This window comes from Bos taurus, chromosome 22 (assembly GCF_002263795.3).
Source record: "Bos taurus isolate L1 Dominette 01449 registration number 42190680 breed Hereford chromosome 22, ARS-UCD2.0, whole genome shotgun sequence".
Taxonomy (NCBI): Eukaryota; Metazoa; Chordata; class Mammalia; order Artiodactyla; family Bovidae; genus Bos; species Bos taurus.
The window spans coordinates 54,627,649-54,653,095 of NC_037349.1; the positions used below are offsets into that span (position 1 = coordinate 54,627,649).

Below are 25,447 nucleotides of genomic sequence, written 5' to 3' on the forward strand. Positions count from 1 at the left end.
ATGCATTGCTCTCAGCCAAAACTTTCATGCCTGGACGGAAAGTCACAGCCTTCTCTTTTCTGACCTTTATAGCATTTCAGAGATAAGAGGGCCACTCGGAAGACCAGGTATGGACCAACCCCAGTTCATGGGTTAAATCTGGCTGCTGTCTGTTTTTGTAAATCAAGTTTTAATTGAACACAGTTACTCTCCTTTGTCTATGGCTGTTTACACACTACAACACCAGAGTTGAAAGGCTGCTGCTGAAACTGACCCACAAAGCCTAAAATATCTACTACCTGGCTCTTTGCAGAGAAAGTTTGCTGAACTCTGACACAGGTTAAGCACAGATCTTACACATAATCTTTTGTTGCATCTTCACAACAACTCTATAGGAGCTTGGAAACCACTTTTATCCCCATTTTATGGATGTGGAAACTGAGGCTCAGGGATGAAGGGTCTTGTCCAAGGTTGGGTATCCAGTAGGTGGCAGTACTGGGATTTGAATCCACCAATGTCCCAGAGTCCAGGAACAGACTAATTATTACTACAAACAGGATGAGATGGTTGGATGGCATCACTGACTCAATGGACACGAGTTGGAGCAAACTCAGGGAGATGGTGAAGGACAGGAAAGCCTGGTATGCTGCAGTTCATGGGGTCGCAAAGAGTCAAGACACAACTTAGCGACTGAACAACAAGCAGAGCAACACAATGAGTCTAGTTTGCAAGATGCAAGGAGGTTCCACAAGCCCAGGAGAAGTTCTGTAGATGAGGGTAAACGAGGCCAGAGCAGCCCAGAAGGCCCCTGGAAGCAGCAGGATCTGCCTGAGTCATTCAGGGAGAGGAGATCTAGCCGGATAGGGGGAGGAAATATGGAAGGGTGGGCCAGCTAAGTGGGACAAGGCAGGGCACGAGCCAGCTGGGGAAGCTTGGCCCAGAGCCGGGGTACTGGGGAACTACAGAAACACACTCTTGAAATGATGCTTATCTGTCTGCCGGGCCCCAAAAGGCTGCCAAGTCCACAGGAGAAGGAGAGACATGCTGCAGGAAATTCCATACCTAGGCATTGTGAGGATTCCGAATTTCCTAAAAAGGACAGAAGTGAAAGCTGGGTACCTTTCGGCAGGGCGGGTTATAAACAAGGTTTTCCTTGTGGCCAAAATGTTGGCGAAAACTCCCCAAGGGCATGAGTCATGTGGACTTGGGTGAACACGTGAACTCTGTGACTTGACGTTCTCAACTGTAAATGGGGAACGCCACGGGCTGGTGGAAAGGGTAAAACACTGATATTCGCAGAGCGCACCAAACAGTGCCCGGCAGACTGAGTGCTATAGAAAGGTTCGCTAGGTAAACACAGAACATAAAGAAGGTCTGGCTTCAGCAAATACCAACTCCCAATTTTTTTGCCCCAAAATGATTCACGGGCTGTTCGGAATTCACAGTGCCTGATGTGGTTAATTTAAACACTGCCGCAGAATGGCGAGCCTGAACGGCATTTCAATGAACACAAACCTTATTTTTAACAAGACACACTCTGGCACTTGCAAGAACATTTAAAAATACCTTCCTCATTCCAAAGCTGCAACCAGGTCCGGGGATGAATCCTCTGTTTTGGGGGTCACTATTTTCTCCAGGAGCTAGGCTCCAGAGTTGCTGTAGGAGCTGCTATAGGTATCCAGGGGGCTGAAAGTGGGAAAGAGAATTTGTGGACTGTTGATTAAACATCCAAGTTGACACCTATCGGTCTGCTTGCTCATCTGTGGACTTGGGGTGGGGTGGGGGGTCCTCAGACAGAGATTCTGCATCTTCTTTCATTCAGCAAATACACAGGGATAACTACTGCCCTGTGGACACAGGGATGGGTCCTAAGTCCTGGGGCTCACTTTCCAGGAGAGAGACAGACAATGAACGTGGAGATGAATAAATAAGCCAATGAGATCATTCCAGGGGATTATATGTACTTTGGAGAAAGTCAAAGGGGAAAATGGGACCCCTGTGTGCATGGGGGGTAAGGGTATTAGGATAGTGGGGGAGGGCTTCTTGGAGGTGGTGATGTTTGTGATGCAAATGGAATGAGGAGGAGGACCTGTCCTGTAAGATCTGGGGAAGAGTGATGAGGGCAGAGGGAGCGTGGAGCCGGGTGACTGAAGAACCAACAGGAGCGTGGGGTGCTGGAGTGTGACGGGCCACGAAGAGAGCGGCTGTGATGCAGGGACCCACGTGAAGGCCCCGCGGGGCTCATGGTTACAGACGCTGCATGGACAGCACTAGGGTGGGACAGCGGCTCAGGGAGCCGTGGGGAAGCCGCTGCACAGCCCCCACTGCCTTCCTATGGACGGTGCCCCTTGCATCACTTAATCTGGCAGTTCTGTCGGGCCACCGTGCCAGGCACACGGTAGATATTTCATAAATGTTTAGTGAACAGTCCTAAAAACCAGCTTTGCTTTGACGTCTGTGACAGGCTCCCAATCTCCAGCAAACCTGCTTGTTTTTAAACGAAGCGTGTGCTTCGCCTATCTTCTTCTTTTTCAGATGGTTCTTGTGTGTTTCTTCTCATCACCTTGGTTTGCCAGACTACTGGACCAAAGGAGCACCTGATGAGATCAAGACTGATGAGACCAAGACCCCAGGGCTGAGAGGACTGCAGTATGGTCGACGCTTGGGGTTGCAATGAAACACTGAGGTGCAAGTGTTCAAGGAGCAACACATGGAGGAGAGTCTACCCACTAACCAACCATTTCCTCCAGCACCTCCTGGACTCCCACAGCAATGCCGAGGGCGTGCTGGGTCTGCACCACAGCATGTCCAGAAGGCTGATGAAAGAGACCGTGACTCCTTGACCCTGTTCATTCCCAGTCTGAGAATATCCAATTCTTTGCAGTGAGAGATTCTGAGATTGTAAGCTCCTGTTCCACCTCTTATCCAGGCATTTCTTTTCTTTCTTTTTTTAAAAAATATTTACTGTGCTGGGTCTTAGTTGCAGCATGTGGGACCTTTAGCTGTGGCATGTGGGATCCAGTTCCCTGACCCGGGATTGAACCTGGGCCCCCTGCACTGGAAGCAAGGAGTCTTAGCCACTGGACCACCATGCAAGTCCCCAGGCATTTCTCACTGCAGGTGACTGACTACAAAAGATACAGGTTGTGCTCAACGTATTTCATGAACAGTATCAGGCAGCTTTGCAAACGTGACCTCGTGAAATCCCCGCTGTGAGGGAACCGGATCTACAGATGAGGAAAACCGACGCCTGAGGAGGTTATACGAGGAACAGGATTCGTCTCTGGTGGCCTTCAGATCCACCTGGGTCTTCTGTCTCCACTCTGAGGGGCCAGCACGAATGTGAAAGCAGAGTGCAACGTCATGAACTGGGCGGGAGCCGCGAGGGTCACCGAGCCTCGGTTGCCAGCAACCCCTCTACACTGACTGGAAACGAACGAAGCAGCTGTGGCTGGGACCCCGAGGGCAGCTGCTCAGGGAATCCAAGTCAGCACGTCACGGGTCAAGCCAAGCTGCTGCTTGCTGGGCCCTGGAAATACGGCAGCAAACTGGACAGATTCAGTCATGGCCCTCATGCAGTGGATGGGATGGCTGGATGGTGGTTAGTAAGCCAAAGGGACTTGCTGGGAAGGGAGCTGCGAGCTTGGTGTTGAGGGAAAAGCAGGCCCTGGTCAGGTGGAGACGGTGAGAGGAGGCAGAGGGGAGGAGGGGCCCGCAGATAGCAGAGAACAGAGGCTACTATGGGGAGACAGGAGAGGAGGGGGCGCCAGCAGGCAGGGGTGAGGCTGGCCTGGCATTTCCTCCGAGGGGTCTGATGGCTAGAGGAGGCCCCACAAGGCAGGAGGATGCGTCTAGGGATCCAGCTCACCCACTGGACTGGGGGGTTTGAATTCAGACAGAGCTTTCCCTAGCAAATTTTCTTGCTCCCCTTCTGTGGTCTGATAGAGCCTGAAAGTGAAAGTCATTCAGTCGTGTCCGACTATTTGCGATGCCATAGACTATACAGTCCATGGAATTCTCCAGGCCAGAATACTGGAGTAGGTAGCCTTTTCCTTCTCCAGGGGATCTTCCCAACTCAGGGATGGAACCCAGGTCTCCCGCATTGCAGACAGATTCTTTACCAGCTGAGCCACAAGGGAAGCCCCTGATAGACCCTACAGGGTTCCAGATGGGGGGCTCCTCAAATGACCCCTGGATCTCTATGGGCTTCCTGACATGTGGGCCCTTGTGTACCCAGTAGAATCTGCAAATACCACAGAGCCAGAGACACACGGATCGAAGTCCTGAAAAACCATGTAGAGTTGAGCTGGCCACTCTCTCCTGAAAGAAGGTGACGTTTAGCTCATGGCTGATACTCACATGATGTTCTCACGACCATGGTTCCCAGGGGCTATGTTCCCTGAACATCCTACCTTAACTCCCTATTAATTACTTCCTACTGCTGGGTGATCCTAAGGCTCTAACTTTCCATTCCATCACTTTCCAGCACTCACCCCTGATTCCACATATACAATCCACATGCCTGCTTGGCATCAAGGCTGGGATAACTAACATGAATGCTAAAATGACCCCACCCCAGCAGTCCTTCTCCTCTGGGCTCCCCACCTGCGCAAACAGCCACAGGCACCTTCCCAGGTGCTCAGCAGAAAAGCAGAAATGCCATCCTTGACTCCTCTAGTTCTCTCAGTGTTTGTACCCAACCCCTTGGCAAGCCCCAACGGTGCCATCTCCAAATATATCTCAAATCGGATATATTTGGGATATATCCGACCCAAATATCCTTCCCACCTTCTCCCAGCCACATTCAGGTCCAAGCCACCATTGTCTATTGCAACTCTCTCCAGCCTTCAAACCCAGCCGGGTGCAGCAGCCGGAGCAGCCAGAACGGGTCTTTTCACAGATTAAATCATGTTATTCGCCTGCTCTTATCTCTCCAATGGTTTGCACTGTAATTAGAATCCAGGGTAAGATCCATTCTATGGCCTGCAAGACCCTTCCTGGTCTGGCTCTGCTCACCTTTCCAGCTTCTTCTTTGCCTCTCCTCCTCAACACTCTTTATATCTATCTGCCTTCTTTCCACCTCACCAGCACACAGCTTTGCTATGACAAACAGACGGCATATTAAAAAGCAGAGACATTTCTTTGGCCACAAAGGTCCATATAGTCAAAGCTGAGGTTTTTCCAGTAGTAAGGTAAGGATGTGAGAGTTGGATCATAAAGAAGGCTGAGTGCCAAAGAATTGATGCTTTTGAACTGTGGTGCTGGAAAAGACTCTTGAGCATCCTGTGGACTGCAAGGAGATAAAACCAGTTAATCCTCAAGGAAATCAACCCTCAATATCCATTGGAAGGACTGATGCTGAAGCTCCAATATTGTGGCCACCTAAACCGAAGAGCCGACTCATCGGAAAAGACCCTGATGCTGAGAAAGATTGAGGGCAGTAGGAGAAGGCAGCGACAGAGGATGAGATGGTTGGATGGCATCACTGACTCTATGGACATGAGTTTGAGCAAGCTCTGGAGAGAGTGAAGGACAGGGGAGCCTGGCATGCAGCAGTCCATGGGGTTGCAAAGAGTCGGACATGAGTTAGCGACTGAACAGCAGCAAACAACAGGATCTTTGCACTTGCTGTTCCCTCTGCCTGGACGGCTTTCTCCAGAGGTGCCTGCCTCCCTCCCAGGATTCTGATCCAAGGCCAACGTTCCTCTTCACAGAGGCCTTCCCTCACTGCCTGTCTGAGGCTGCCTCCCCATCACCTGCTATCACCTCACTCTCAAATCTGGCTTCTCTATTTGTTTTGCGTCTAACGCCTCTGTAGTGCCAAAACAGTGTAAGCTCCATGGGAACACATCCTTTCCGTCCTCTCTGTTTAGTTGCTGGGTACCTCCAACATCCAAAAGGGTACCCAGAAAATATCAGGTACCCAGTGAACACCTGCCGACTCACTGACTCACTCGGCACCTTTACTCAGACTGTTTCCTCCTCTGCAGGGCTTTTCCCTTCGCAGTTATTTTTATGAGCCCAACACATGTTGAAAGAAGACAAACGGTGGCAGTTGTCTGCTTCTGCTCAAAACCATGGCATCGTTGCCTTTGCTTGGGATGTCGGCATGCTGCCGTTGTTCAAAAAGTGGTGTTGGAGAATTTGTTTGGCTCACATTCTGCAAACTTCGGCCCCTTAACTCACGTTACCAGCAAGAATGAGAGAAGGATGCTGGGAACAGAGGGAGGAAGGGCACCTCCATGTGCCAGGATACACAGCAGAGCTTCCCTAATATTATCTCACCTGAGTCTCCATCACCCCGGGGGATGAGAGTTATCGTTGCCATTTTACAGATGAGAAAGCTGAGGCTCAGAGAGTTTAAGCAACCTGTCCAAGGTCACACAGCTGGCAGGTAGTGGGAGTGGAACTCTAGACTGCCTCCCCAGGGAGAGCACCTCTGCAGGTCCTCGAGAGAACCCTGTCCCCACCTTCCAAGGTCCAGTCTTTAAGTAACTGTGCATCCTTCCGGTCCTTCACAGAGGAAGAAAATGCCATCAGCCTCTCCTCAGAGGTGTCAGAGCGAGCATCTTGATGGATTGCACTTCCAAAATAAGAATTCCTGCCATTCCTCCGAGTGTAACAGAGACCTTCCAGAGAAGAAGTGGAACTTCTGCTTTAAACACACATGATGTCCACACCGGGTCCATTTATCATGTCCTGGTCCCCAGCTCCACTCAGGTCCCTGTTCAAAAGTCACATCCTCCGAGAGGTCTCCTCCCATCAGCCCTTCATCACGCCCTCTCCCTGCCCTGTCTTACCTCTGCTCATCCCACTCGTCAATACCAGCTATTCTGTTGTATTATAAATATCACGTATTTGTACGTTAAGTCCTTAATTGTTTTCTTCTGCTGGAACACAAGCTCCAAGAGGGCAATTTTATCTGTTTTATTTTATCTGTTTTTTTTTTCCCCCCACTGTTGTATCCCCACTTACTGGAACCACGCCTGCCATATACCAGGGGACCAATCAACACTGTTTAAACGAATGGATGAATTGAATTACTATATGACTCAGTACACATGTTATGCCTTTCTGACATGATCCTGTTTTTTCCTCCTTAAGTAAAATTTTCATCATACAAGCTCTGCAAATCCAGAGTGGGAGATTTTTTAGAAATACAGAAAAGCTTTGCAATATTGGTTTGATTTCTGCCATACATCAACATGAATTAGCCATATGTCCCCTCCCTCTTGAACTTTCCTCCTGCTCCGACCCTTTCCCACCCCTCTAGGTTGTTACAGAGCCCCAGTTTGAGTTCCCCGGGTCATACAGCAAATTTCCATTGACTATCTGTTTTACATATGGTAGTGTATAAGCTTCCATGCTACTCTCTCCATTCATCTCACCCTCTCCTTCCTCCACCCCCCTGCCCTTATCAATTATCTTTCAATTAAAAATAAGTAAGTTAAAAAACATTATCAAGAAAAAAAAAGTTTGACAGTATTATGAAGGATCATAAACAAACCACTAAAAATGCAGATGAGCAAAGAGGAGAGTAGGACTCCTCGGTAATCCCACCATGTCACTGGCACATTTAGGAGGACTCTCTGCATCCACAGATGCCATTGCAGGATCACTGCTTTCCAGGCGTTGTGTGAGGCACTGGACTCCTACGAGGCCCTGGATCAAGGCAGGGTCCTCAGCCATGGCACTGTGGACATTTGAGCTGCGAAATTCTCTGTGGTGGGTGTTGCCACGTGACTTGGTCTCTAACCACAGGATGCCAGTAGCTCCTCCCCAAGTCATGACAATCAAGAATGTCTCTAGAACTTACCAAATACCCCTGAGGCAGGAGGTAAGGTGTGCAAAAACCACCCCATTGAGACCTGACAGTCTAGAGGAGGAGACAGATGTTTCAAAAGGGTTACACTGTACCTTGCCTTGAGTGCCTAAGAGTGCTCTTTCATCAGTATTTGTGAACCAATGCCGAAGTCCTCAGACTCACTTCTGATGGCTGTGTGGCCGTCTACACTGGCCACAACTGTTCTGACAATCTACACTACCACCCCCACTGCTGGACACTGCTGACTCTTGGTTCAAAAGCAGAGCCCAGAAGAACAGGGGGCCCCTCTGCCTAACTCTGGACAGCCTCACCCAGCCTAACAGCCACCAGAGCCACCACGGAGGCCAAGGTCTCAGGCCCTGTGTCTCTTGGCTACACTGGGCACCAAGCCCCCAAATCCTCCTCCGGAGCCCCCTCATCACATCTACTTATTCCCTGCCCTACAGAAGGAACAGGAAAATGGAACCTGAAAAGGAGGGAGTTGTGAGAGCAGGAGCAGCTAGTTGGGACTAACTTGTTCAACATTCCCGTTTTACAGATGTGGAAAACATGGCTGGGATTAGGTGAGGCTGGTCACCTCCTGGCATGAATGTCCTAAGGGGATTTTGGCACTGTTTTCTTTTTTGTTGTTGTATAGAAGTCATTTTATTTTCTACAAATGCATGTGTGTGTACATGTAATTTTATAAAATTAAATACCTTGATGCAGACCCCCCCATTAATGTGAATTCTGTGGCCCTACATGGGAAGCAAATAAAGGTCATTGTTGTTGTCTGTCTGCATTGACAGGTTCCCACTGTGACTGCCATCTGTGACTCATGAAGCGAGACTATGACCTAAGTATGCAGTTGGCACCATTTTCTGAGGGCCACAGTGAGACTCAAGTGAGACGGAGGCAGGAGGGGAAGGGGCTGCAAGGTGACTACTCTCACCCAGCACAAGCACTGCCTCTGGGGCCCCTCTGCTGAGCAACTCACTGTCTTACCTCACTGAATCTCTACCACAATCTTTAGAGGGACAGTTGCTTTAGCTTTTATGTCCAAAGCTCCCCTGGTGGATCAGATGGTAAAGAATCCACATGCAATGTAGGAGACCCAGCTTCGATCCCTGGGTTGCGAAGATCCCCTGAAGAAATGCATGGCAACCCACTCCAGTATTCTTACCTGGAGAATCCCATGGACAGAGGAGCCTGGTGGGCTACAGTCCATGGGGTTGTGAAGAGCTGAACACAATGGAGCAGCTAACAATTTACAGACAAAGTGAGGCTCAGAGAGGTTAAGTGGCTGTAAATGACTGTTAAGGAGGGAAAAAAAAGGACCCAATAGGAAATAACCTCCTTTTTCACATTCAAGTGCAGTCAGATTCCCAAAGAGTCAGATTCCCTTGCCAGTGGCTGGCAATACCTTGTGAGCCTATGTATCAATAGTAGGAGGGGCTGAGAGGCAGTAGCAAGTTTCCCAGCTCCTGAAGTGTCTCCTGGACACAAGCTGGGGCAGCAAGGGGAGGAAACAAAGCCCACAGACCTGGCAGGGGGCCATAGGCTTGGCAGTGAGATGCCACATCTTGGGAGGACCTGGGGGTTTGGCACAGTTCAGGGTGGGCCCCCATGGAGGGTCCAGCTGACAGGGCCGTCCACGCCTGGCCTGGTCTTCCTGCCCTCTAGCTCCATCTTCCCAGTGGCTCCCACTCTAGGGGCCGAGAGTGGCCAGGGAGGCTGCTGGAATCCCAGGAAGGACTGAGTTTCCTCCAGTGGGTCTCAGCCTTGCAGTGGGACCTCATACACCAGCTGCCTCGCTCTTCTGCTGGGTTTGTCCTAGGCCTTGAGATACAGACAGGACCAGAACACAGCCCCTCAGGGGGCTCATAGACCATCAGAGGAGGCAGACAGGCCAAGAAATGACCGTTGGGGACGGCAGAGGGAGAGGTGAGTCTGGACTGAACCCGTTTTCCTGTGGTGTGAGCGAGTGTCGATACTGTCCCCACATCGGGGCAGAACCTCTCAGGTTGGCTGAGCTTTGGAACACACGGTGGAGTTTCCACACCCTGGGCCAGCTCTTGTCCTGCGGGACCTTGGAGACTCCTCTGGGCCTCAGTCTCCAAACCTGCAGAACGCCCAGCATTTGATGAGATACTGTGCATCAAGCACCTAGTTCAGTGCCTAGCACTTAGGAGGTACTTGATAAGGCCCCCAGTACTTATCAATGGCTAAAAATAAGCAAAGAAATAAACAACGACAAATACCAAGTGCTGGAGAAGATATAGAGCAACTGGAGCTCACGTCCATTGCTGGTAGGGGTACAGAATGGGAAAAAGACCTGGAGAGTTCCTTACAAATTAAACAGAAATCTATCACACAATCCAGAAATCCCACTTCCAGGTATTTACCCCAGGAAAACTTACGTTTATACAAAAATAAAGTGACTTTATTTATAACAGCCAAAGCCTGCAAATGGCCTGAATGCCTCTCAAGGGATAACTGAGCGACTGGGTAAACAGTGTATCCTGATGATGGAATACCACTCAGCATCGGAAAAGAGTGAACTGCTGAAATGACAGAGTCACGATCACCGTGCGGAGTGGGAGAAGCCAGGGTCAAAGGTCAAGTATTGTGTGATTCCTTCATACGCTGTTACAGAAAAGGCAAATCTATAGATTTGTGGTTGCTGGGGACTTGGGGGAGGGGAAGAGGCTAGCTACAAAGTGACAGGGGAATTTCAGGGTGTTGGAAGTCCTCTATGCCGATTAAAGAGGTGGCTACACAATGGTGTGCATTTGTCAAAACTCAGAACTGTACACTAAAACAGGGAAATTTTACTGTATGAAAATTATACCTTAATGTTTAAAAATTAGAAAAAAAAAACCCTTCTAGAATGATGTTAGCCTGCTGTAGGCTCTAGGACCACCCCTGGACTAATTCTTCCTCCCCTGGACCACCCAGGGCTGGTGGGTCCTGGAAGCCTATCTTCCTGCCTGGAAGCCCAATCTTCCTGCCTGGAAGCCCAATCTTCCCCACCCCGAGGTGGAGAGGGATTCACTCTCCCCATCCTTACTTAGCCTGGGACTTCCCCCCAGCAGCCGCCCCGGCCCATGGGAGCAGTGGGTTCTGCAGGTTCGCCTATGTGGAGCCCTGATGCTCTCTGCTCCCCTGTTTAAACCAGTGAGCCTGAGGGAGAGGTGGCTGTGCTCACAGTCCTGGCCTCATGAGAGAGGGGGGTCAGAAGCATGCGCACCTGTGCACCTGCCTTGGACTCAGGGACTGGGGAGCAGGTTTCAAAGACCAGCTGGCCATGTCCAGTGACACTAAGGCTCGGCTCCTGGACTCCCTCCCACTGGTCTCCGCACTTCACAAGCTGTGAAGCAGTGACACTGGCCAAGAAGGGCTTCCTGCTGAAGGGTCAAAAGCGCTTCGCTATCCCTGGTGACTGTCCTCAACAGACAGCTCAGCTCAGCTCTGGGAGGCAGTGAGGAGCAGACACAGTCCCCTTCGCTGGAATTTCTCCAACCCTCCTCAGTAGGTCTTCTCAAGCAGTCTTGCCCTCCCCATGGCAGGCATGACCACACCGCCCCCCCTGTTCAAAGTTCTCCAGGGGCCTCACTGATTTCAGGATAAGGTTCAAACACATTAGCTAAGCCCCAAGGCCTCTGTGACCAGGGGCCACTGACAGTGAGCCTCACACGAGAGCTAGCCTCCGTGGGTGCCCCTGCTGTCCTCTCCCCCTGAATCACCCCCTGTTCCTCCTCTACTGGGCCATTTCCCTCATGTTCTTGAGCATGCTGTATTCTAGTCCATCTTAAACACATACCCTCTCTGGACCTCAGGCTGCTCCTGCTCCACTTCTGTTTTATTTGATTCCTACAATCCCTTTCTACAAGGCTTTTTCTGAAGGGGATGAAGAGCAGAATATCAGCACTGAAACAATCCTTTTTGCAAAAGCACTTTATACATGAAGGCAGTACTATTCCAGATGAGGACGCTGAGGTCTGAACTGGTGAAATCCAGGTAACTAGGGTGATAGAAACCTGTGTTTCCTGACTTTCAGTTCCATGGCACCTTCCTCAGCCCTAGGATCAGGACAGACCAGAACTTCAACTCCCAAAGGTGAGGGGTAACTGGAATAATGGGCACCGAGATCCAGAAGGTGAGTCAGCATGTGTGAGGAGAAGGCAGATCTGAGAAACTCCACTTGCAGAAGGAGACCTGAAGGCCAAGTCTGCACTGATCCCAGGCTCCACCAGGAGTGAGACAGGGAAGAAGAGAGAACTCACACTGAGAACAGCCGCGGTCAGGACTTCATCTCTCTATTCACCTTCCCCGATAGCCTGTGCTCTCGATGTCACCATCAACCCAGATTTACAGCTTAGGGAACTGGGCTCAGAGAGCTGAATGCTTTTGCCACCCAGCTGATTTGTGTCCCTGCAACAGCAGTAGGAGGGAGGGAAATGGATGGGAGGAGGTTCATCAAGATTAATCAATGCTTAAGAAAAATGATTCATCAATGGTTGATAATTACTGCCGCTAGGTAATGAGTATATGTGGCTTTGCCATTCTATACTACTTGTTGATATGATCGAAATTCTCCAAAATTAAAAGTTAAACATCAAGTTGCCCAGAAAAGTGATGGAGCAGACATCTGGGTGAAGTAATTTTCTCTCTGCCCACAGGGACTCTGCCCACCCCAGCTTCATGCTTTTCTGTTGGAAAAGTTTCAGGCACTCAAAGACACACAGCTTCATTCTTTTTCCCCTGTGAATATGGAAACTTTAGAGACAGACCTTATAAACATTTTTGTTCTCACACTCCAAGGGCTCTATGACTTCTGAGAATAGATCTTTTTCTTGGGGGTCATGACCACGTAACTCTGACAGTCATGTGCCATAGACTCCACCTAAGAGCGAGTGGTTATATCTGCTCAGCTCAACGCACCCATTTTCATTTCACCCTGTCACACTACAACATGACCATTTGCTTCCATTTACTGCCTGCCCCCTTTTAACGGAGTGCAGGGAAACATAAACCTGCTGTTAGGTTAGAGATGGACTTCAAATTAAATTCTATTTTAAAAAGGAGAGGAAGGTCACCTGAAAATTCAATCCAAATCCACAAGCCTTTGTTTGGTGCTTATTAAACTCTAGCTATTAGGCCCTATTAAGTATGCAAGATTAGCCCTGTTTAACAGGTGAGTGTCTTAGTCACTCGTACTGTCAGGGGAAAACTGGAACTTATATGAGGTCTGAGGGACCTCAGAATCCATATTCTTATAACCAATCCTGTGATCTACAATAGGCTTCTCTTGAGAGTTCACTGCCTAGGCAGAGGGACGTCTACTTAATGACCTATTAATCTGGAATTGTATTAGGTTCTTTCAATGCTTTCACTCATTAACTCATGCAAGCCAACACGAAACAGCTACCACCACCCCCACTTTAAAGATACGGGAATGAAGGTTTAAGTGGTTAAGGTCATCAGCTGGTTAGAGATTTTAATCCAGGTCTGCCTGACCCCAAATGTGGTTATTTCCCCCCAGATACTCATTTTTGGTCCAGATGTGATAACTACAACCCATTTCTAAGACAACGCAATTGGAGTCACAGCTATACACTCTAAGGTAACTGCAATATTCTGGGAGCACCTGCTGGTCAGGACCCTGGAGAGCTCCAAGTGCTTCATGCTGATTGGCTCCAGGATGCTGACCTCAATGCACTTCAAGATTCTCACAGGTCTGCCTTGGACAGGTCCCTCCTGCCACAACTGGGAAGCAATGCATGGTAGGGCTGGCATCTTCTAAGAGGGCCTTTAGTTACAGAGCTTTGTCAGGTGTCTGGGGGCCTCTGAGGGAGCGAGGGGTGCTGCAAGTCCTCAGGGCATGAGGTCGGATGCTAGATACTCTTCTTTGATATGCTCCCTGCTCACCTAGGCTTTAAGTCTTCCAAGATCATTTTTTTTTTTAAACATCTCTAGTGGGCATCTTGGAGAAGGCAATGGCACCCCACTCCAGTACTCTTGCCTGGAGAATCCCATGGATGGAGGAGCCTGGTGGGCTGTAGTCCATGGGGTTGCTAAGAGTCGGACACAACTGAGCGACTTCACTTTCACTTTTCACTTTCATGCACTGGAGAAGGAAATGGCAACCCACTCCAGTGTTCTTGCCTGGAGAATCCCAGGGACAGGGGAGCCTCGTCGGCTGCCGTCTATGGGGTCGCACAGAGTCAGACATGACTGAAGCAACTTATCAGCATCAGTGGGCATCTGCTCCCCTAGATAGCAATGTATGGTCCTAACTGCTGAGAGGGGTTGCAGTGGAGAATTCTCAGTGGAACCATACACGTTTCCAGCTGCACACCACCTGGCAGTCTATAAAACGCTTTTCAGTGGCATTATCATTTTTCACTTTCACAATAGCCCTGTGACTCCAGTATCACCCCTCTGCTCAATAAAGAACCAGAGGCTCAGAAATAGTAGTAGATGACCTGCCGAAGGTCACACAGCTAGGAAATCTCAGAGTGAACCTTGAGCCCTGTGATCATTACACCAAGTTGCCATAATTCATGTAAAAAGACCCTGTCATCTTCCATTGAGAGTATTACCTTCATCAAAATTATGTTTGCCAGATGCATGAAAATTTTGTGAGAACAAAACGGTAAATGTGGCCATAATCCATCATCTTTCCTGAATTCACACATCACTTGTTAATCAACAGAGCATGCAGTCTACTTAATAGAATGAAAGCCAAGCTCTCTGCATGGCCGACCAGGTTCTACAAGACTAGCCTATGCCAAGCTCTGACATCATCTCCCACTGCTGTCCTCCTCCTTGCCACTCCTTGAACTCACAAGCTCGTTCCCAACTTGGCAGTTTTTGCGCTGACTATGTATGCCATCTGCCTGAAATGCGCTTTCCTCAGGTCTTGGCATAGCTGTCTGCTTGTCACTCCCCTCTCAGCTGGCAGGCCCCCTCTCTACAGAGGCCCTCCCGGACTACCTGAGCTAGGTGTCCTCTTGCCACTCTATCACAGCACCTTGTGCCACATCCTTCTACTCGGTCTGAAGTGATCGGCTTGATTTATTAGTGCAATATCTTTCTCTATATATAGAACTAAGTTCCATGAGGGCAGGGATTACCTGCCCTGGATCTGGACATCCCCATAATTTCAGCATCAGGCACAGTGTAGACACCCAAGAAACACCTGCTGAATGAATAAACTTCATCATCCATCTCACACAGTGATCACAGTTTTAGATTTTGCAGCTCTAGAGCGTGTATGATAACCTCCAGGGAGGTGCCAAGGCTTTGAAAACAAGTTCTTCCTTTCTTTCTTTATTTTTAATGAGCATGCCCTATATCACAGGTGTAAAGTAAGAGGCTGTCACATTAAGATGGTTGAGAGTCACTTTGGTAGTCAAAAGAGCTCGTATTTTTTTTTTTTTTCCAAAGAGGAAAACACAGTCCCAAGCAGGATTGTGAATTTCTTGGCTGTCACTCTTCTGTGGCTTAGTTTCAAAAGAAAACTGGAGTTTCCTGAAGAAGGCTCGACTCGTTCTGAAGGACCACGTCTCCCTGTCCCTTAAGATGAAAACCCGACAGTCAGCTGCCAGCCTCAGCCCAGGGACAGGAGAAACACACAGTCAGGAAAGTCTTCACCCCAAGTGAAGGAGGGAGTCAGAGAGAGTCTTGGTGCAGGTAGCTTCCCCGGGCACAGTCTATAAGGAATCTCAGCAAAGTGGCACATGGCACATGGCAGGCATGAACACACACACACACACACACACACACACACACACAGAAGTGAGTCTTCTCAGGGACGAACAGCACTTAAACCAGCACCTGTAGTATGTGGGGTTCTGTGACGGTAGGACAGTCAGTTACAAACCCTAGGTCGAGAAGGAAAGAAAGAGGAAGACACAAGTGGAGCTGCAGGTGGGGTCAGTGAGGAGCAGTCAAGTCGTCCCCTAGTGTTTGCCAAGTCCTTTGTGCGCCTCCCCGCCAGCCAGTTGGGTGGCGACTGGGTGAAATGGTTCAGGGTGTGGGCTCTGGAGCCAGACTTCCTGGGTCTGAACCTCAGTTCCAACTCTCACTAGCTGCGACCCTGGATAAGCTACTCCAGAACCTGGTGCCTCAGTTTCCCCAAGTTCCAAAAGGGAATAACAATATCAGTACCTCTCACCTGTACGCAAGCTCGGCGTAGTACATTTTAACTGCTGCGGTTTTTATTATCGCCATTGTCCTCGAGTCTTTGAGCCCCGATCCCTCCTCTGTCAAATGGCCCTCAAGCTATCAAGCCTCAGAAGGAAGTGGCAAGGATTAAATGGGAAAAGGACTTACAAATGGTAAGGAGTGTTATATAATAAGGAGGGGAAGGATAAGAAAGACCTCATATTAGACTCCAGGCTGGGATCCTGGGAGAAGGGGTCCAGACAACACAGTTCTTCTGAAAGGCAGGTAACAGGGGAGAGAAGTGATGAGACCACCAGCAAAGGAGCCTCCTCTGAATGCACAGGTGTCCTTGGAATTTGGGGGAGGGGGACAAGATCCTCTGGGATGTGGGTTCCAGAAAGGCCTCACAAAGAGTAAACAGCACAATGTGGGGGTGAGCTCAGCTTGCTGCCCTGCTCTTAGAAGGCCTGCTGTGGTGACTCAAAATGGGGTTTGTGGGGGCAGAGGTCCTGGGTTCAAAACGCAGGCGCTCTGCTTCCTCACTGTGTGGCCCTGAGCAAGGGACTTACCCTCTCTGAGCCTTAGCTTACCTACCTGTGAAATGGAGGCAATTACACTCTGGCTTTCATGAGTTGTTATAAAGATTAAGAGATGACACATGTTGAGCACTTAGCCTAGTGCCACAAGCTCTATATTTTTAATGACAAAGACGTGGGGTGAACACAAAGAAATTTGGGTTTTTACGCCTTTCAACTGTTCACTCTCCTGAGAAAAAGGGAACTCGGCCCCAAGGCTACAAGGATTCAATATAAAAGAGCCTTAGCCTCCCCTCCAACTAATTTCAAATGTATTCTTAGCTCTGAGCCTCTGCCCATGGAGCTTCCCCACCCACCCAACCTCCAGCAGGATCTGTGGCTGAATACAGTAAATAAGCAAGCAAACAAAACCTACATCGACGTTAAGCAAGTGGTTCATTGACTGACTGTACAACATGCACTTAACCAAGAGGATGGCATTTCCAGGTGCCAGGGGTGATGACCTGGAGCCCCCAGGCCTGGAGAACACACCCAGGGCACACTGACGCAGCACCTGCCCTCTCAGCCACCTATTCAGGAGGACATTTATCCCCTTCAGAGGAAAGCGTATCTGGTAACAGGTAAGTGATCCCCCTGCCTGCATTTTATCACCCAGCCCTCTGCAGAGGTTTGGACTGACAGTCATCCTCAGAGAGGGGCCCAGTGCCTGGCATCATATTCCATTTCCCTGGTGGACGCGAAAGCAGGCCCCAGTTCCTCTGGGGCTTCAGTCCACGCTCCCAGCTGCTGCTCAAAGAATGCTCCTAAAACACAGCTGCTGGTGCCCTGCCCCTGCTGAATAACCTTCAACAGCTCCCTACCGCCTTTCCAACAAGCTCTGGAGCCTATGTGTGTGTATGGGGGAGGGCATCTGAAATGCCTTCGAGAAAGCTCTTCACCAACCCTCCGACCCCAGGCTTCACCACTTCTCGCCACTGGTTCTCAGAACGGCCTCACCCTCTCAGGCAATCCACCCTCTTCTCTCCCAGCTAGACTGCTGCTCATCATCCTGGATGGTCCCCTCCTCCAGGAAGCCTCCCTGGCCTTCCATTACAGACATAGTCCACTGAACTGTGATTTCCTGTCTGTCTTCTCCTGTGCTGAGAACCTCTTGAGGGCAGACGTCGTGCTGACTTCATCACTGTCCCCCCAGTATAATCCATCGCGGGGAATGACAGAGCAGAACAGGGGTTCAGGGAACCTCTGCTGGTTGGATGAGCCCCAGAAAAACAGTCATCATGATAGACTTTCACGCTACTGAAATTATGTCATTTTTTTATCCTAAACGAAATCAACCCTGAATATTCATTGGAAGAACTGATGGTAAAGCTGAGAAGCTCCAATACTTTGGCCACCTGATGCAAAAAGCTGACTCATTGGAAAAGACTGATGCTTGGAAAGATTGAGGACAGGAGGAGAAGGGGACAACAGAGGATGAGATGGTTGGATGATGTCACTGACTGAATGGACATGAGTTTGAGCAAGCTCTGGGAGATAGTGAAGGACAGGGAAGCCTGGCGTGCTGCAGTCCATGGGGTCTCAAAGAGTTGGACATGAATGAGTGACTGAACAACAACATGTTTTTAAGTGGAGTCTTTGCCCACAGATTTTACCCAAGTGTATTCAGTCAACCACTGCTGAGTGTGTGATCTGTGTCAGGTGCTGAGTGAACGAAAGAGACAAAGCCCTTGTCCTCCTGGAGCTTATATCCTATGGGGGAGAGATGGCCAATTCACAAGAATTCAAATTAAAAAAAAATGTTTTTAGAGGGATGGGTTACAGCGAGTGTGGGATGTTAGGGGATAATCCATATTCTGGAGGGCTTCCTGGAGGAAGAGCCATTTGAGGAGGGATTCTATGGACCAAGGGCAAGCCAGGATGGGCAGACTGGGCTGGGTTTTCCCACAGGTGCCTCGACTCAGAGTTTGGTCTGGGCTGGCTTGCTGAACAGTGGACTCCTTCTGGGCAAGAAGCCAGCATGTGGCAGGCAGAGAAGATGGTATCAGAGGGCATGACGGGCTGGGGTGGGGGTTGGGGGGGACAGGCTGCCCACCAGCACAGCCAGCCATCAGCTCCGTTCTGAACCCCTGCTGGACCGGTGTGGAATCAGAACATATCTCTCCCCTGCCCTTGGGTTTAATTTCCTAAATGTGTCCCTGAAGGTGCTGTTAAGGGGATACCCAAGGAGGGCTGGATTCCGGCAGGGTGGACTCCTCTGCGTTCACATGACCCAGCTGCTGAGGGCACATAGCTGCCTGCCCAGGGCTCTCAGCCCCACCCCCTGCTCACCATTTTCCAGCCAGGGTGGGGCCCCCACTGGCCTCTCCCGAATCGCTTCCTCTGGGCCCTGAGCAGAGGGTTCAGGCAGCGTGCTCAACCCCCATCTTTGAGTATTTAATTAAAATGGAATCACTGCTCACCCAGGAACTGCGGGTGGGGGGAATGTAAAACAAAAGGCCCTTTCACGGTGGGAACTGGCTCGGTGGCATCAGTGGCGTCGGGGACAGCTTCACTCACAAGCCTCTGGTTTCTGACTCCAGAAGGGCTGGTTCTGTGGCTCTCCATCTGTGGGATCTGCTGCCCTCTCCCCACCCCGACCCAGCTCAAGCCAACCCTGGCTCTGAGAGCCTGGGGGCGCTTGTGGACTACACACCTTGCCCCCCAGGAAACCAATCTTTTTCCTCCCTGGAAAGAGGAAGGGGCCTGGGAGGATGAGGTGGAATGCAGCGGGTGGGCAGGGGCTGATCAAGGAGAACAGACAGATATCAGGCAGAGACCAGACAAAGTATCAGGGGATGAGAAAACTAGGGTTTTCCCTGGGTGAGAGGCAGGCTTTGCAGTTGCAGTCAAGGCCCTCCGTTCTGCAGTGGAGCAAGAACCCCCCAGATTCCAAGACCTGACACCCTGAGCTGCAAAACCCAGCTGCTCTGAAAGGGCAGGTCCTGGTGCCCATGGGAGGGTGTCCTGGACGGTGAGAGGGGTCTCCTCCGGTGTGCTGGTACCTCCTGGCTTTGCCAACTTGCCCAGGGGAGGTCATTTCAGAATCTCGGAAGATGGAGGAGACCTTGCATGTCATGCTTGGCAAAGGGCAGGGGAAGTGGCCACAGTCTCCAGGCAGAAAGAGGGAAGGTGTCCCCAGAGGCCGTGATCAGAGGAGAGTGTGAATAAAGATATTCCTAGAACAGACTCAGCACAGATAGGGGTCTAGCTGGGTTGAACCCTGAGCACAAGGCTTGCATAAGGAGAACACCTACATGGTACCTGGCAGGTCCCAAGGATGGGCTCTGAAGCCACTCACCCGCCCTTTTGCGAAGAGGAATTATGCAGGGAGAGAAGCCTAGGTCAGGAGCCTGCGGTCTGGCTTGGCTCAGCCCCAGACAAGGCGGTCAGGCCTTCCCCTCCCTAGGTCTCAGTTTCCTCATCTGTAAAAATGGAAGTCGTACTTGCACCTGTGGCTGCAGAGTAACAGTGAACTAGAAGGTCTCTTAAGATGCTTTTGATCGAACGTTCTCTCTCTGCTCTTGGTTGATCAGAATGCGTCTCCCCCTTTCACCCCCAACCCCCCTCCTCATTAAGGCCGGGAAGTGGGCAGAGCCCAGTAGGGAAGGCCCCCTTGGAGGCCAGGCGGGGACGCTCACGAGCATGCACACTCCACACCTGCCTGCACGCAACCTCAGGGAAAGCTGAAGTGGGGACCCCCGACCCCAGAACCTGGGCAGAGCCCACAGGGAGGCTGCCTGGAGCTCAGCATGGATGGGATGTAACATGACTCTGATCCCGTCGGGAGCAATCCCCCGGTCCCCCTCCAGCCTCCCAGGCAGGGAGATGAGCTTGCTTAGTTTAATTTCCCCCAACTCAGCCAGTTCTGGGGCACATAAATTCATTAATATGGGATTACAGGGATTACAGGCTGCCTCACTCTGCAGGTGACTGAGGGCAAACTCGAGGGGCCTTCCTCCCCACCAGGTTGGGGAGGAAGCTGAGGCTCCAGCAGCAATCCCTGGAGGGCAGAGGGGGTGCTGGGCAGAAGCCCCCTAGGAACCCCCTCTGCCCCTACCCACCCTCATCAAAAGGCAGAAAGCATGGGAAACGCACCCACCTCCTTGTCACAGAAAGCAGGGCTCGTCCTGGAATCCCACCCACTCCTGCCCTCTTTCTAGTATCTCCTGTGGCTTCTCCAAACCAGACCTACCCAGATTCAATTGTCAGTGCATGATTTCTGACCCGGCTTTCTACAGAGCGTGACCCCAGACACTGGGGCTCACAGGGGTGATCTCAGGAGGCACAAAACGCTGCCCTAAGTGTGGAGACAGGCTTCGGGTGGCTACCTCGAGCAGCAAGGGCTCAGCTCGGGGTCAATGGGTTTTAACACCCACCCCTGATGAGTCACTTCTCTTTAACAGAGAGAAAGAGAGAGAGAGAGAGAGAGAGGACTCCAGGCCACACAGCTGGAAAGAATTTAATCAGATAAATTATTATTTTTCATTTATTTGTGTTCAGTTTGATGGTTAGCTTCTGTATATGACAAGTGATATTCCAGCCTATTGAAGGTGCACAATAAAGTTTATCTTTAAAATAATCGAGTAAAAATGCTGTTTAGTCGCTAAGCTGTGTCTAACTCTTCGTGACCCTGTGGACTGTAGCTCGCCAGGTTCCTCTGTCCATGGGATTCTCCAGGCAAGAACACTGGAGTGGGTGCCATTTCCTTCTCCCGAGTGAAAAAGGGAACTGACAAAAGAAGAGCATGTGGAAAGTACAGGCGATTCTCAGAGACGGTGATACTTGTGAAAGGGACACGAATGACCCACGTTGGGGAACGTTGATCTGGAGGACAAACTCCTTTGCAGACGGGTAAGCTGAGGGCTGGAGAGGACAAAGGAGCTGCCCATGGGGAATTCTCAGCAGAGCTGGGGTGTGGACCAGGCCACACCCGGTACCGGCCCTCAGAGCCCTCTCCTCCTCCGCAGGGAACTGGGCCTCCTTCTCCTGACCTCTCAGACCCCTCTCTCTATCCTTTCCCTTCTTTCCCCTGCTCTCCAACCCCCCTGAGGGTCTATATCAGACCATCCTTGCTCTGATGGAGGGACAGAAACCTGAATTGGGGAGAAAGCACCCCGAGATGCAGCAGAAAGAACTTGGACCTTTCGTGGTCCCCAGAAAGAACGTGGACCTGGTGGGGACTCTGCACCACCGCTGAGCATGCCTGCACCCTCAGCTCACCTCCTCTGGGTTGGCCTCCTTTCCTCTGTAAGAAGTGAAAGGCCACCCCTCTGGAGACCTGCAAGAGCCTCAGAGGAGCCGGAGGCTCTTCCATGCCCGCATGGGCACCTGGGGTGTGTGAGCAGCTCCGTAACCGTGAGCTCCCTAACAGAAGAGTTTATTTTCAGGAGGAGCGCAGCGTTGCTCTGAATGTCCTTGGTAGGCTCTGTGACACTCTTGACGGCAGATGAGAAGTCTTAAACTGCTTTAAAAATAGATAAGGAGTCATTTATAATTTGTACACTCATTGTTGGAATGCAAATGCTGCCGCTAAAAGCCTGCGCTCATAAGTGGGCTTGTTAAACCATCAATCTGCTTAGCAAATCCTTTTCTTCTCTCAAGTGTAGGTAAAACCCTGTCGCGAGGGTTCAGGAGAGTGGAGCTCGGGGACTGCTCCTGGGGTCGCCCTGGGGGTCTGGGGAGCCCTGCATTCTCTGCCTGTCCTCCCCCCAGCTGCCCGCATCATGGGGTGAGGGTGCGGATCAGAGCTGATGGATTCACAGACCAATGTTCTGGCCTTGCGTCTCAGTCTGCTTTCTCCTTCCTTAGGCTTTCTAGGAACAAAACACAAACCGACACCCAGGAAATAAACTTCTCAACTCTCAAACCGCAGAGCAACCATAAAGAGAACCAGGATCTCTGGGGCTCCTGGAAAGAGGCTGCCATCCGGGTGGCGTGTGGTTCTGAGTCTTTGGCCCTTCCTCTCTTGAGAGCTGGCCCCATGTCTGGCCCCGTGACACCTCTTCACTTGGCTGTGCCAAGGGTATCTAAACTTAACATGGCCCAAACCAGGTTCCTCGCTCCTCCACTGCCCACCTACTTCTCCCGTCAGGTTCCCTACCTCAGCGAGATGTACCCGAGACCTCCACGTGGGTGGGGAGCTGGGGCACCCTGCTTTTCCTCTCCAGCACTCGCCAAGTCCATCTCTGCGGAACTGACTCCTGTGGAATCCGTTCTTTCCTCTCACCCCACAACCCTGGTCCTGGCCACAAATGCCTTATGTCTGGAGCCCTGCTAAGCATCCCGACCCATCTCTCTGCCTCCCGTCTCCCCGCTCCAAGCCAGCCTCCATACGGCAGGTGGAGTGATGGCCATAAATACTCATCCCATCACCTCGCCCTTCTGCCTCAAACCTCAGCCTCCCCTAACCTTCCAGATAAAGCCCAAACTCCCTGACTCATCCGCAGAACAAGGGTTGACTAGGCACTGTCCGTGTGCCAGGTCCTGGCCCCAATGCCGCACAGCACAGGGTCTAGAATCCATAGCCCCACTTCCTCCGGTGCCACCATCCATAACCACCTTATGCTCGGGGCCTGAACCAGAGGCTGCCAACTGGTGGTCCCTGGGTATATTTTGTTTGACTTCCCCCTTGTTGGCTTAATCTTTCAAAGTCAGGAAATTTCACATAAAAACCTGGCATCTCTTGAAAACCTGGCAGATACGGGGCCAGCTCTCATTCATAGCAACTATTGCCTGGAGCTGAGTCCCACTTCCCCTTTAGAGACGTCAAGTACCCTCGTGTTGGCCACAGTCCCCACCACTCCATACTGTCTTACCCTCGCCTGCTTCTCTCACCCAGCTCACATGCTCCGACCCTGTGGATATCAGGACCTGCTCCATGTACACTTTCTCCAGTGCATCTCACTCTTCTTGTCCTAAACTTTGGCTTCTACTGGTTCCTCCTCCTGGAATGCCCTTCCTCGCTCTGATGGGAAAATATCCACCTCTTGGACGGCTTCACTGCAGGGCTCTACTCGCTTCTTGACATCATGTACCTTCTGTGTTGCCCCCTGCACCCCATTCAGACCCGCTTCACAGCATCTTTTGCACCAAAGTACCTTTATTCATTAATACTTCCACTTCTCCCACTGGAATATAAGCCTGCCCCCATGTGTCTAGAGCTTAACACAGTTACTCCCCCATCAGATTGGCCCACAGGAAATCACGGACAGGTAAATGAACAGATGCCAAGAATAATGAAACAATAGTACCACCCCGTGTGCTGGGCTCTAGGTTAAGCACTTTATGTGCTATCTCATTTAACACTGAATAAAATCCAATGTGGGTGCTATTATTATCTGCAGGTAATGGCTAGGACTCTGAGGCGGGGGCGGGGTCGGGTGTCTGTCTGCAGAGCAGCCTGTTCACCATCCATGAGCAGGGCCTCCTCGCCACTCTGTAAGGCTAAGTCCTTCCTTCTTCCCACCTGACACATCACTGCCCAGAGAGGCCAGGCAGCAGGAAACTGGACGATGGTACTGGGAACCAGGCCTGAGGCATCAGGAGAGAAGCGCTCCATGTCCCAGGAGGCCTCGAAGTGTCAGGAATGTATAGGAAAAGCCCGAGGACTCCACCACCCACGGGGGCTCCGGGCATCGGGTCACCCTGAGCAGCACCTGCTTTGGGCTTGCTGATTTCAACGAGGGATTCAGGGTTCAGGTCTGCTACTTGTGAACTGTGTGAGACCCTAGGTAAAAGGCCCCATCTCTCCGAGCCTCAGTTTCCTCGCCTGTAAGATGGATCCACCTCCAGGGCTGGAGTAAACGTGAGAGGAGACAACACATGCCAAGGGCCCAGGGGTGTGTTTAGTGGACAGAGGCGGTGATGACTCTCAGTAGAGCCCCCAGCAAAGCTGCACCGGTGTCATCAAGCCCAGGAGCTCTGGCCCTCGTGTCATGACGGGTGGGGTGGAGACGGGCCTGGGACTGAGGTCCTGTGCGGAGCTCTAGGGTGAAATGGGACGGCCTGCACTTCAAACCCTCTGGCTAGCACATCAGGCGGAGGGGTCAGTGCCCTCTCCTGAGTTGGTTCCCAGGGTGGATGAGTGTGGGGGGTGAGCAGGCACTGGAGCGCAAGTCTGGGGCAGGTACGTGGGTCTCTGTGAGGCCAGTGTGCTTTTCCTCATGACATGGGCTCGGAACACTAACGTGTGCACACACGTGTGTTCGTGTGCTTGTCCAGACCTGCTCGTGTATAAGACCCCGCCCCATATGCCCGCCCGTGACTCCCCAGGAGCCCAGCCAAAGCGGGGCTCAGGCACCGCCGCATCCGCTGCATCGGGTACATAGCACTGTTGCTCAGTCCTGTCCTACTCTTTGCAGCCCCGTGGACTGTAGCCCGTCAGGCTCCTCGGTCCATGCGATTTCCCAGGCAAAGAATACTGGAGTGGGTTGCCATTTCCTCCTCCAGGGGATCTTTCAGATCCAGGGATTGAACCTGTATCTCCTGCCTTGCTGGTGGATTCTTTACCCGCTGAACCATCTGGGAAGCCCAAATACACTTATGTATTACTGGCACACAGTAGGTGCTCAATAATACATAAGTGTGACAGTGTGTCTATACACACAACACACACACACACACATACACACACACACACACCCCTCAGCTGCTCCCAACCAGTCGACATCTTTAAGAAAAACACTTAATTTGGTTATTCAAGGATGAATCTCACCCTGTTGGCAAATGTTCTATCTTTCTCAACTTTACCCGGAGACCAAGGTGCACCACTGGCATGGCAGGGGCGGAGGGGAGGAGAAGCCCTGCTCCCGGCTGGGCCAGGCTTGGGCAGGAGCCCAGCTCTGCCACGTACTGGCTGTGTGACACAGGCCAGTTGCTTCACCTCTCTGATCCCCATGTGTGAAGAGAGAATATGGTG

At 51.1% G+C, this 25,447-nt stretch overlaps 1 protein-coding gene across 11 annotated transcripts in view; it reads right to left on the reverse strand.

Moving 5' to 3' along the window:
- ATP2B2 (ATPase plasma membrane Ca2+ transporting 2) overlaps nucleotides 1–25,447 on the reverse strand; it is a 381,296-nt gene that overhangs the window by 264,426 nt on the left and 91,423 nt on the right. The window contains exon 3 of one of the 11 annotated variants that reach the window (XM_059879835.1): nucleotides 1,546–1,665. The exons of the other annotated variants lie outside the window; for them this stretch is intronic. The gene's annotated coding sequence lies outside the window, so the exon portion shown is untranslated. The remainder of the gene's footprint in view (nucleotides 1–1,545; nucleotides 1,666–25,447) is intronic. 11 annotated transcript variants of the gene reach the window in all.